General features: G+C 37.9%; 1 protein-coding gene and 1 non-coding gene across 4 annotated transcripts in view; both read right to left on the bottom strand.

Annotated features, from left to right (window-relative positions):
* Positions 1-13,550, bottom strand: part of ERC2 (ELKS/RAB6-interacting/CAST family member 2) — a 926,792-nt gene that overhangs the window by 687,799 nt on the left and 225,443 nt on the right. The gene's annotated exons all lie outside the window — the stretch shown is intronic.
* On the bottom strand, positions 3,385-3,493 carry LOC150004827 (U6 spliceosomal RNA). The gene has a single exon (XR_016512485.1). It is a non-coding gene; the product is annotated as a U6 spliceosomal RNA (small nuclear RNA).

Below are 13,550 nucleotides of genomic sequence, written 5' to 3'. Positions count from 1 at the left end.
GCATAAAGGGTCAAATTCAAGCACCTTAAAGTGGCATTCAAGGCCTTTAGCCTTTCTGCCCAGCCTCCATTCACACCACTCCCCTCCCTCTCTCACTAGTTTCAGAATTCAACTGATTTCAACTCTAGAAGAACATTATTACACACCTCCCTGTATCAAATCTTCACCTTTTCTCTGTATCCCTCCTGTGCAGGTCTTTCTGCCTGGCCTGCTTCTGGTCTCCACCTAAGTCTCCAAGATGCCTTGCTTCACCTCCCAGACTACGGTGTGGTCTCCTCATATACAGTGTACTTCTCCCTGGTTTCACTCCTCATTCTGGAAATTTCCTTTGAGGTACCATTTAGATGGTAAATTCCATGAAGGCATATAACACTTCTGCCTATTCACTGCCCTATTTCCAGTTCTTAGCAGAGTGAGCAGCACATAACCAGAACTCAGTAAATATTGGTTAAGAAGGTGAACAAATAAACTTTCAAAGGACTCAGAAGAAAGACCATTGGGTCTTCCCTGGTGCTAGTAGCCCCCAAATCCTCTCACAGGTAGGGACAAAATGAGGGTTTGTCTGGGGACCCGGGACCACCTTGGCTGCTGACTCTCAGTGTAACTGAATGGTGTAAATAATCCTATGTATTATCCTCCTCATTTTTAACCTATACCTAACTGCCACTTCGAGGCTTCAGAGAATTCTCTAGCAAGTTGACCATGAAAATACAATTGACATTTCCATAAAGTAATGACATTATGTCCATTTAGACAGAGCAGTTCTGAGTTGAGAGGGAGTATATTTCCCTTTCTTACTTCACTCTTGACAACATACTATAGCATTAAAAATATATACTTTAAACACAAATAAATCCCAAGCACCACCTTCGAGTACTTTTACAATCTACATTTTCCCAGTATTATCAGTGGGGCACATGTAAACACATACCATAACATATTATATTACAAGTTCCTGGTCTTGTTTCTTTCTCCTAATTAACCGACAATAGTTTTCTTCTGTGCAAGAGTGAATTACCTGGGGGCTGATAAATCAGAACTAAAAAGAGAACTTGGCAAGATATTCTAGTCAGTTGCCATGGAGATGTGCATTTGTGGTGTTTCCTTCAGAAAAAGTTATTATCCATGGGAAAAATAATTTGTAGAGCCTATCTAACTGAAAAGAAAAAAATGTCAAAAATGGCATATTTTAATATTCATGACTCAAAATCTTTTCTTAAGGCCAGAGAATGCATATACACATATAGGAAAGCTAAACTGTTTTTATATAATTTAATTACTGCCTAATGGCACATACTTGAAGGAATCTATATAGGTGTGTTCCATACTAAATATTATGTTCTATGCTCTAAAATGAATAATGTATCCACACTAGGTGTGGGCCTTTACTTTGAGCTTAAGTTACACTATCAGGAATTCCTTAGGAAATTCCACAACTGAAGAGTCAAGATTGAATTAGGCTAAGTAAACTGTCAAGGCAAGAGATCTCCATTAATGAAGAAATCTTGGATAAATTTCTTTGCCTTTGCAGTAAATGGTATTTTGTTTATATTTCATCTTTAAGATTTGCCTGTTATAAAAACTGTACCATCAATATGAAAATTACTTGACCAACTGAAGTCATCTTTGATATTGAATTACCATTTAATAGAGGACACCTTGTACCCATATTTGAATATCTACAATACAAGAACTTTGTGTACTGATGCATTAATCTCACAGCAACCCTACAAACTAAACATTCCTAGCTCCATTTTATAGAAGTTGAAACTGAAAAACCAAAAGTGTAACCTATGCACTCTCAACAGGGATAATATCACCATCAAGGGGGGTAAATGGAATGAGAAAAGCTTAGATACTATAATGGTTAGTGGTCCTTCAAAGCCCAGCCCCATCCCTATGAAATATTATTGCCTATTAATTAATTTCTCTCATTAGGGAGAACTTAAATTTTTCTTCTCAGGTGGGACAATGATTTTTTTAAAAAGGTTGAAAAACACTGACCTAACCTCTAGTAAGTGACAGACCCATTTATTTATTAACTGACATTTAGGGAATGTCTGTGAGCTAGGCACTGTGTGCGGTGAGGTATACAGTGGGGAACAAAGCAGACATGGATCCTGAGGTTCCCAAACCATGGAGGGCTCCAATAGAAAAATAGGGTGCTGTGAACACGAAACGTCAGAAACTGGCTTTATAGAAGGGACTTTGGGCAAGAAAGTTCAAGTGCAGCAAAGAACAGCGTTGGGCTTAGAGAACCAGCCAGAAAGACCATGATACCTTGAAAACAAGGAGGTAAAAGAGTTTGTACTCCCTGATCTGAGACACTTAAATAGCTTAGTGGTCAAAGAGTGTGGGCTCCAGGTTCAAAACACAGCTTTACTGCTGGTAATCTTGGGCATTTTTAAAAATCACTTTGTACCTCCATTTTGGCAACTGAAAAGTAAGGATAACATTGCCCACACATAGTTGCTATGTGGATTAAAATAGAAAGTGCCTGACATATGGTAAAAGCATAAAAATTGGTTGTCTATTATGACTGTTTATTACTAATATATCAAATAAAAGCAGACTCCTCTGGATGGCACAAAGAACAAAACTGCATATGGCCTCAATTTGCAGGTACTAATCATTGCTTTCTTACTTACCTCCTACAATACCTTAACTGTGATTATGAAACTTTCTGCAAATAAGACTAGCTGCAGACACATACAGGGACATTCTAATGATAGTCATTTCCATAATTTGGCACTCTCATCAGGTTTTGCTATATCATGTTATTCTGCATTTCCCAACATAGTAATTCCATGAAATGTGACATGAAAAACAGCTTGCATAGACAAACGGTTTTGGAAACACTGCCTACAACGCAGGTAAGTGGGGTTTGAGTGGCAAGCCAAACACTGGCTGATTGAGGTGGAAATGTATAGAAAACTTAGGGTTCAGATCACTGGATCACTGGGAGGGATGAAGAACCAGGCTGAGATGACTCACAGCTAAGATCACAAGCCAAAGCTCTATCACTGCATCTGGCATAGCTGTACCAACCATCACCATTGCACACTGATTACTGCGATTGCCCCCGGAGCCTGGATGCTTCAGACTTCACTGCCACAGAACATGTCACTAGCTCCCATTCAAATTCCAGAACTAATGCATCTGATTGGCCAAGTCAAGGTCACTTGCTGAAGAGATGGTTGCATGAGAACTTGGAAAGTAAGCGGCTAATATTTTCCATTTCTTTGAGGGAGTCAAGTTCTGCTTCCCATCAAGAATCCTAAGGTAAAGAATTTCCTCCACTTATTATAGAATGGATGTTACCATGCTAAGAGCAAGGGAAAAAATGATGAATGTCTATAACAATGTGCTCTAAAAACACTTTTTTTTTTCATGCAACGCTTCACGAATTTGTGTGTCATCCTTGCGCAGGGGCCATGTTAATCTTCTCTGTATTGTTCCAATTTTTTTTTTTTTTAGTATATGTGCTGCCAAAGCGAGCACTAAAAACATTTTTTATCAGAACTCTTATCAATAAAAATAATTGAGCATGCACTCTTAATATATCTACATGTATTTATAATTTAAGTATATGTAATATTCTAATACTAAGTTAGATGAAGCAACCTGCTGGAAGTCATACACATAACCAAATACCTGTTAGAGACACACAGCGATAAAGAAAAGAACTTCAAATTCCATGATTTATTTTGACAATTTGGCAGCTTTCACTGATTCTCTTTTTTTCTCTCACTTTTGACTAACATTAGGTGCTGACTAAGTACTAGCAAGTATGTGTCACAGAAGCCACCCACTTCTGCAAAACTGGAAAGTGAATTTAAACAATGTTATTCTACTGGCTTTGGTTACAGAAATCAAGGGATGTCATTTCAGAGCACGACAAAAAGGTTATCAGGTCAAAAAAAAATGATGACTCTTGTTTATTGAGGACCTACTATGCAGCATACTCAGGAGAACAGTAAGTGCTTTACATGAGTCCTGCTCAGCTGCTTGGCAACCTCCTCAAGAGGAGAAAACCACACTCAATTCCAAGGCATGCTACCTACCTCCATGGAAATATCCTGCCATTTTTGCACAAAATCTAAGAGCATTTCAAAATTCCTAAAACAATCTGTTCAACAATACAATGAGAAGCTCTGGCATATTCTGATTAAAAAATAAAACTGAGGATACAAAAAGTTACGATGAATTGTGGAGGAAGCTTAGATAATTCAGTCACTGGTGCAAGAAGAGATGCCATTTTACTGCCACTTACTGTCAAGAGCATATTAAAATGTTTTTAGGAATCAAAGATAATGTTACTAACAACCCATCATGGGACTCCAGAGGCTAAAAGATATTGAGGGTGCTGCATAAAAATTTTCTGTGCTGAGAATGGCAGATAACACAAAAGATAACCTGGTTTAATGAAAGGTCGTAGCAGGTTATGGTCATAGATTATATCCTCTGTTTTCATATTTGTGGGAAATGTCCAGAATGTATAGTTTGAACCCAGGGACCTGAGTTACCTTAGCACCAGCCATATCACTTTTCTCTCTTCCCCTGATTTTTGCAGACAATGCCACTGTGCATGGTACACCATGGCCCTGAGCGTACCACCACCAGCAGCACGACCTGATCCCCCTACCACCCATAAGCCAACACGTCCACCCCCATCAGTTCCCAGCTGCAACATCACTTGCTTGGGAAGGCCTTGCCTGTTTAAAATAACGTTAGGTGCTTTTTCATAACACTCCCCATATGCTCTCTCTCTCCCTTTTCTGACCCATCACAACACTTTCAACTACTTATCTTTTTGGCTTCCCTAGAATGAAAGGTCGGAGAACAGGCACCATGCTGATCTTCTTCAGTAATTAATTCTCTACACCTCCCCCATAGTAAAGATTCAACAAACGTTAAATAGATGATTGGATGAATGAATGAATGAAGAGCTGCTATAGCTAGATGCAAAATACATCACAGTCACATTATTTCTATGGTTCAAATAACCTACAAAATCCCTTTGGTCATGACATGTCAAATGGGGAAAAAATAAAAATGAAAGACCTACATACAGACTCATTCAAGCCTGACCAAGCTTCAGGCAATGCCCAAACCTTTCCTCTGTCTTTGAATCAACCACTTCCCAAAACATCATACTTTTCTTCTCTCTCAGATCTTTGAAATGAGCAACCATCTCCCAGCCAGGTGCCTTTTGCCATGCCAGGAATGAAGACACATACTGCATCACCACAGACCGAGCTCAGCAAACAGAATTTACCCAGCTCCCTCCAAACACAAGGCAGCCATCCATGTCTGTCGACAAATGCATTTCTGTGGGATTCGGATTGTCCTCACCTCTTTATTTCTCAATAAAGTTTTAAAAGGAATCTGTGTGCCTAAAATGAACCTTTTGGACACCAGAAACAGAGCATCCAAGCAGGTCAATATGAACAATCCCATTTGAGGAGATTCCTTGGCTGGGAAGGCAAGGCTTGTCAGCACTGTGGCGGGACCCCTGTTGTCCCCATTTCACACAACACCAACTGAATTATGCCTCTTAGTGGGAAAAATCAAGATAGCACACAAATCAAAGGCAATATATGCTAGGAAATGGCAACCATGTTTGTCAAATAGAGAGGAGACAAATTAATAGAGGGGCAATAAACTCAGGGGTTACCAAAAAAAAGCTGAAAAATGACAATTAATAGTTGACTTGGCAGGATAACTACATTATTTCTGCTGACACTTTAGCCTTGCAATTTATGTAACCTTCCCTTTTTCAATTCACTGCTTCTTGGCACCTACACCTTAGCTACTGAAGCTCTCTTTGGCATCTTTCTGCAGTAACTAACCCAGCCCTGGTGGTCAACCAGAGGGTGGACATTTTACCAGAGGATCATGATCCTCAAGTGACCATTTCTATGTTAAAATCTATTCGGTTTCCTCTCCACCAAACACATTTTTAAAAATATCCTACAACATATTATCTCTGATGGTTAAAAACTGCCAGATATATATATAATTTCACCCACAACTTTCTGCTAAACTTTTAGATAACTTAACATCAATAATATGTAAAGAGATATCTATACTGATTTAGAATATGAAGAACAGAAAGTGATAGATTTAAACTTCTTATATGTTCACTGTGTAAATTAGTTTTATCAAGTAATATATGCGTATGTACATACAGAGTTGCAATATAAACCTATTTTTAGATTCAGATCAGCAAACATGCTCAGGTTTAGCCAAGGCTGGCCAGAGTGTGGAAAAACAAGCCTTCTCAAATGTTATCAGTGAGTGTCTAAACAGCATAATCGTTAATAAAGTCACGTGGCAAAACGTTACTTGACTGGCCCTCCAATCCTACTGCTTGGAATTCACCCAATGAATTTATTTACATTAGGACTTCAGCATTATGTCAAAGGATGCTAAGGCAGCACTATTTATGACCAAAAAGAAAAAAACAGCACCAAATGTCCAAATATGGAATAAAGGGGAGACAAGAAAGATAAAAAAAGTATTAGAAATTCTTAGATGTTTGGCTTGGGTGGGAGTGAAGGGTGCTCGATGGCAGTGGAATAGGGATGGCGGGGTAAGAAAAACATAAGGCAGGTGAGGAGTGTACTTGTTTATTATTACAAAAAAGTATTGCCATGGTCAACATATCCTTCTTCATGGTTTTTGAGAAATTTAATACAGACCTTTCAGCTATTTTGAAATTATTGTTGTGGTTGCTAGACAGAGACACAATGTAAAGACTGGACCAGGTGGGTGCAGGCTCTCTCAAAATACATACGTAGACACAACCACACACATATGTATGTATACCCAGGGTTAAAAGCCCTTTTTCACTCCACAAACACCCATGTATTCTACATGTAAACAATGTAGAACACCCTCTAGCCCCTGGGAGACCCAGAGATCCAAATAAAAATATGAGAGGCTCTGTGCACCCACTAGAAGCCAAGCACATGCCAAGGGCTTTACATGGCCACCAATACAATGGCCGGCAGGTTACCCAGAGAATTAACTCCTCTTAACTTGCTCCCTAATTAACTCCTCTTAACTTGCTCCCTCAGCATGTATTTCCTATAATCCCCCTCACTTCTTGGTCTTTGATGGAGAAGATCTGCTCCCCCTCCTTTTGTTTTCTCTGCTGTCACCTCCTGTTACCCTCCCCGAAGGCAACCCCTTTCTCATGAACAACAGTCTTTCACATGCTTCCACCCTCACTTCACCTTCCACCCTCCACCTGGCCTCTTTAGTAAATCTCTCTCTCTAAAAAATTTCTCTCTTAAAATTTGGTCCCCTCTTTCTTCATGCCTCCTCTTTTCTCCCATTTGTTCACTTCTCCAAGAGGAAGCTGAAACCGTCAGCATACTAATTATGAAAAAAACAAAACAATATTTTCTTACACCCAGAAGCTGTCCTGGCACTCACAACCAGACCACATTAATATGTTGGACATAAATGAACTCACAGTGTACCAAATTTAAACAAGGTTACTCTGAGACCATGATAAAGTGAGACAAACAAGACCACATCATAATTTCATCTAAGCACAGACAATAATAAAGTCACTGTGTCACCAACGAAATACCAAACAACCCCTTTTCTTGGCTCAAATGAGTGACTGCTGCTTATTTATCAATGATGATTTTATCCTTGCTTTAGTCTGCCCTCCCTATATAGATAAGATTTTTGAGCTATTCAATCATAGAATTGCACTCACTTTCTCATGACACCCAGGCTAGAGCAAAACTCTTCTCTGAATCAGCCAACCCAAGTCCAAATCCTATAATAGGTTTTTTTCTAACATCTTCTTACTGAGACACTTCAAATTTCTCCACATTGCGTGTTCCCCCTAACTGCAACAAGCAGTAAATACAACATGTACAAGTGTGTTCCTGGTGGTCACTGGATGGACAACATTGACACTAATATCAAGGGAAATGAAGCTTTAGTTTCCGAAGGAAAACAGGATGTCACCCTAGTGATGCTCTCAGCCCATCAATAACCAGGCAGACAGATCCTCACCCCCAACTCACAGGGCTCTGCCAGATCTCACCTCCAGTAATCTGCATCCCCCAGCATGAGCATCTATGAAAAATGACAACTATACCTCATGCAATCATATCATCTTTCTGTTTATTGAAGTACTAGTGCAATTGAGATGTTTTCTACTATTTTCCAATGAAAATATAGAATATTTCAGCTATATTAATAGTTAGTAGTGAAAGGGCTTGGGACCTTAATCAAGAGATATTATTTGTAATTTGCTCCAAGATACAAATTACCTACCTAAAAAATATTTCATTACCTGTACTGATTGCTCCCATGAGCAATTAAGTTGCACATGGTGAGTTAGAAAATACTTCTAGCCCATATGCAAGAAGACTGGGTTTTTTTTGTTGTTGTTGTTTGTTCTATTGTGCTTTTTTTTTTTTTTTTAAGTTAATCTTCTGCAGATTCTGTAGGTCAGGAATTGTATTTTGTTTGCCGTCATCTCCCCAGCACCTAGCACTATACTTAGAATATAAAAGAAGCTCAAAATATTTGCTAACATTTGGAATTGGTATAAAAGTTGAAGTACATGCAAAGGGGTTATTTTTTAAAAAAACAGGAAAGAGATGTGAAAAGGTGAAAGTTTACAGAAATGAAGAGATAGCCTGAGGCACTCAGGGAATGAAAAGATCCCACTCCCAGGCTCCTCTTCCAGCTGGAGGTCACAGAGAAAGAGCACACACCACTGTCCCATCTGGAAGTCCTAAGCTCACAGGCTCTCTTACACACCCCAACTCCAAGCATTCTTATTGGTACCCTCCACCTTCTTGTGGAGGACTCATCCAGACTCCCTGGCTCTTGTTTTCACTTCCTCAGCTACAACAATTATTTTGTTTGCTCTATTGCAATATGCCTGCAAATACTCTCAAGACCTTGTCAACACCAAAAACTACCTCCTGTTTGAAATCCTTATGCTAGCTAGCATCCTGGTCTTAGCCTCACCTTCCATCTCCATCTTCCTTGCTCCACTACCTCCACCTCATCCTGATCTACAGGCCCTGGACCCCACCACTTCATCAACAGCCCTCGCTGGTCATTTCACCACTTACCTTGCTTAGATTCCAAATCAATCATCATATTATTGGTGAATAGATGAATAAATTCAGTATAATGTGGAAGCTGTGTTGTCACATAAGCAATTTTTCTGAGGTAATAGGAAGTAAAATCATAGCAATAGATCTATAGCCTCCAACAGGAAAGAAAGGAAATAGCTCTCAAGCTGACTGAAAAATCTGCATGTGACCCTCCCTAGCATCATGTTCCAGTCTTACCTGATTCTCAGGTTGTAGCAAGTTGCACATCTTCCCATGCCCTCCTTAAAAAGCCAACTCAGCTCTATTTTCATCTGTACTGCTTCAGCCCCCTAAACTAGCTTTTCCAAGTGACTCTTTTTATATGCTTTTTTTTTTTTTTTTACTATTACCCGAGACCCCAACAACACCAAGAGTTAGTGATGAGATAGCTCAACCAGAACACTCACACAATGATAGTGTAAGTGTAAACCAGTACAACCATTTGGAAAACTACTTGGCAACATCTACTAAACTACCTTGTGTCACTGAAATTTCAATCAAGTGAAATGAGCAAAGATGTCCACCAAAGATATACACAAGAATGTCCACAGCAGCTTTATAATACACAGAAGCTAAAAACAACCTAATGTCATGAACAACAGAGAAGATAAACAAGTATATTCATACAATGTAATATTACATAGTAATAAAATATAACTGCTATTATGCATAGCAACCTGCGAGAATTTCATAAACATGATGATGAGAAAAGAAGCCAAACACAAGAGTACATATAATATAAGCCCATTCATATGAACTTTAAACACTGGCAGAATCGTTGTCACCTCAGGGGGCAGTACTAATAGGGAGGGGCATAAGGGATTTGCTGGGGACAGGAAGTGCCCTATTATCTTGATTTAAGTAGTGATTATATGAGTATAAACATTTCTTTTTCTCTGAATTTTTTTGCTTGTGGCAAATATACATAACATAAAATTTACAAATTCCAAACTCATTAAACATATCCTTACTCTCATATCCCTAGCCCATAGCAGCTACCATTCCTGTCGGTGTGAATTGGACTACTCTAGGTACCTCACATAACAGAATCGTATGGTATTTGTCCTTTTGTGACTGGCTTACTTCATTTAGTATAATGTTTCCAAGGTCCATTGATGTGGTAGTCTGTGTCATATCTTCCTTATTTTTAAGGCTTAATAATATTCCATTAAGTAAATACACCACATTTCCTTGTTCATTCATTTGTAGATGCACACTTGCTTTGTTTCACCTTTTGGCTATTACGAATAATACTGTTACAAACATAGTATTTAAAAGTCTTTTTGATATTCTACCTGCTTTAAATTCATTTGGGTGTATACACAAATGATCAAAACATTATAAAAATTAATCAAGTTGTGTGTTTAAGATGTGTAAACTTTACTGATGGCGCACTATACAGTAATAAAAATGTAAAAATATTAAATAACAAAAAAATAAACAACATTCCCTGAAACAGGCTTCAGATCAATTTAGATGCCTGCTTGAGCTCTCTATGTTTTTCTTGGGGAGATGCAATGTCAATTTTTTGGGGGGAGTTATCTTTTTTAATTTAAATTACTAATATATTTTACTGTTTATGCTATTACAGTTGTCCCAATTTTTCCCCCTTTTCCCCATCCACGAAGACCCTTCTACTCCCTCAGGCAATCCCAACACAGTTGTCCATGTCCAAGGACTATGCATATAAATCCTTTGGCTACTACATTCCCTGTGCTGTACTTTATAACCCCATGACTACTCTGTAAAACTCAATCTGTACTTCTTAATGCCTTCACCTTTTTCATGCATCGCCTGGCCATCTGGCAACCATCAAAACGTTCTCTCTATCTTCAATTCTGTTTCTGTTCTGTTTGTTTGCTTTTTATATTCAATTATTGATTGATATGTATTTATTGCCATTTTATTGTTTATATTTTTTATCTTCTTCTTCTTAAAGAAGTCCCTTTAACATTTCTTGTAGTACTAGTTTGGTGGTGATGAACTCCTTTAGCTTTTTCTTGTGCAGGAAGCTTTGTATCTCTCCTTCAATTTTAAATGATAGCTTTTCTGGGTAGAGTAGTTTTGGTTGCAGATCCTAGCTTTTCATCACTTTGAATATTTCGTGCGAATTTTTTTCTGGCCTGCAAAGTTTCTGTTGAGAAATCAGCTGAAAGTCTTACGGGAGCTCCCTTGTAGGCAACTAAGTGTCATTCTTGCTACTTTTAAGATTCTCTCTTTGTCTTTAATCTTGCCATTTTAATTATGATGTGTCTTGTTGTGGGCCTCTTTGGGTTTATCTTATTTGGGAATCTCTGTGCTTCCTGGACCTGCATGTCTATTCCCTTCACTAAGCTAGGGAAGTTTTCTGTCATTATTTTTTCAACTAGGTTTTCAATTTCTTGCTCTCTCTCTTCTCCTTCTGGTACCCCTGTGATGTGAATGTTTGTATGCTTGAAATTGTCCCAGAAGCTCCTTATACTATCCTCATTTTTTGAAATCATTTTTTTTTTCCTTCTTGATGTCCTGACTGGGTATTTTTAGTGCTTTGATAACAAATGTGCATAGGTACTGAATGATCTACACCAATCCTATGTTTCCCAAAGTCCCAATACTTTTAATACATGCTTTTTACAGAATGCAATTTTTAACACTGCATGTATTTTGTTATACTTAACAATATATAATATATTTATTTAACATATATTTAGCATTGTTTGTGTTTAGTGAAGATATAGCAATAAAGAAGAAAGACAAAGAAAAGTCTCTGCCTGACCTCTGGAACAACAACAAGTATACCAACATTTGCAACAATGGGGTACCAGAAGGAGATAAGAGAGAACAAGAGGTTGAGAACCTATTTTGAAAAATAATAATGAAAAGCTTCCCTAACCCGGAGAAGAAAATGGACATGCAAGTCTAGGAAGCACAGAGAGTCCAAAATAAGATGAAACCAAAGAGGCCCACACCAAGACATATCATAACTAAAATGGCAAGATTAAGACAAAGAGAGAATCTTAAAAGTAGCAAGAATGACATTTAGTTGCCTACAAGGGAGCTCCCATAAGACTTTCAGCTGATTTCTCAACAGAAACTTTGCAGGCCAGAAAAAAAATTGGCATTAAATATTCAAAGTGATGAAAAGCAAGGACCTACAACCAAGATTACTCTATCCAGCAACAATATCATTCGGAATGGGAAGGCAGAGAAAGTGCTTCCCAGATAAGGTAAAGCTGAAGGAGTTCATCATCACAAAATCATTATTATATGAAATGTTAAAGGGGCTTATTTAAGAAAAAGATCAAAACTATGAACATTAAAATGAAAACAGTATCACAACTATCAACAACAGAAGCTAGGGAATGGAAACAAAGGCAAACTAAGCAGACAACCAGAGCGGGAACAGAATCATAGGTTTGGGGAGCAAGTAGGGGAGGTCAGCTGGGAGGGGGAAGCAGGGAGAGGGAGGGAAATGGTGCAGGAATTAAGAAGCATAGTAGGAGGGTGCAGAATGGACAGGGGGATATTGAGAAGAATTTTATGCATGACCCATGGACATGGACTAAGGGAGGGGAACAACTGGAGGGAGAGGGGTTTCTGGGTGGAGTGGAGCAAAGGGAAAAGAAATAGAAACAACTGTAACAGCGTAATCAATAAAACATAGAAAAAGAAAATTATAGGCCAATATCCCTGATAAACATAGATGCAAAAACCCTCAACAAAACATTAGCAAACCCAATTCAGTAATACTTTAAAAAGATCATACACTATGATCAAGTAGAATTTACTCTTGGGATGCAAGTTTGGTTCAATATCCACAAATCAATTAACATCACAAAATGAAGGATAAAAATCATATGACCATATTAATAAATGCAAAAAAAGAACCTGACAAAACTACAGAATCCATTTTTGATAAAAATGCATTATGTTGAGGTATTTTCTGTCTATTCCCACTTTATAAATTATTTTAGCCATAATCATGTATGTCAGAGAATATTATCTTTATACAATTAAATACAATTAAAATATTTGTGTTTTTAAATATTTTATTTTAAAGTATGAAAAAGGCAAACTAAAGAGTGTGTCATAAAATTAAAATAGTACAATGGCATTCAAATGTTCTTTGCCACTTCTCCCAGAATCTCCAGGACATATACTACTATTTCTCACATAGACTACTGCAATAGTTTTTATTTCAGCCAAGTGATAATAATAAAATTAAGATAACAAATGTGTCAGATGCTAGGCGCAAAGCATCGTGATATGTACTTTGTTTACTTCTCTTAATCCTCACCACAACGCTATTATTACTCCCATTTTAGAAATGTAGAAAATGAGACTGAAGCATATTTAACTTACTTGGAATTCAAAGTAGGACGGTCTGATTCCAGGGCTTGTGCCTTTACACATAGTATTATATACATATCT

The sequence above is a fragment of the Furipterus horrens genome, unplaced genomic scaffold (assembly GCF_987537825.1).
Source record: "Furipterus horrens unplaced genomic scaffold, mFurHor1.1.pri manual_scaffold_7, whole genome shotgun sequence".
Classification (NCBI taxonomy): domain Eukaryota; kingdom Metazoa; phylum Chordata; class Mammalia; order Chiroptera; family Furipteridae; genus Furipterus; species Furipterus horrens.
The sequence above is the reverse complement of the archived record's forward strand: the minus strand, read 5'-3'. Positions and strand labels throughout refer to the sequence as shown.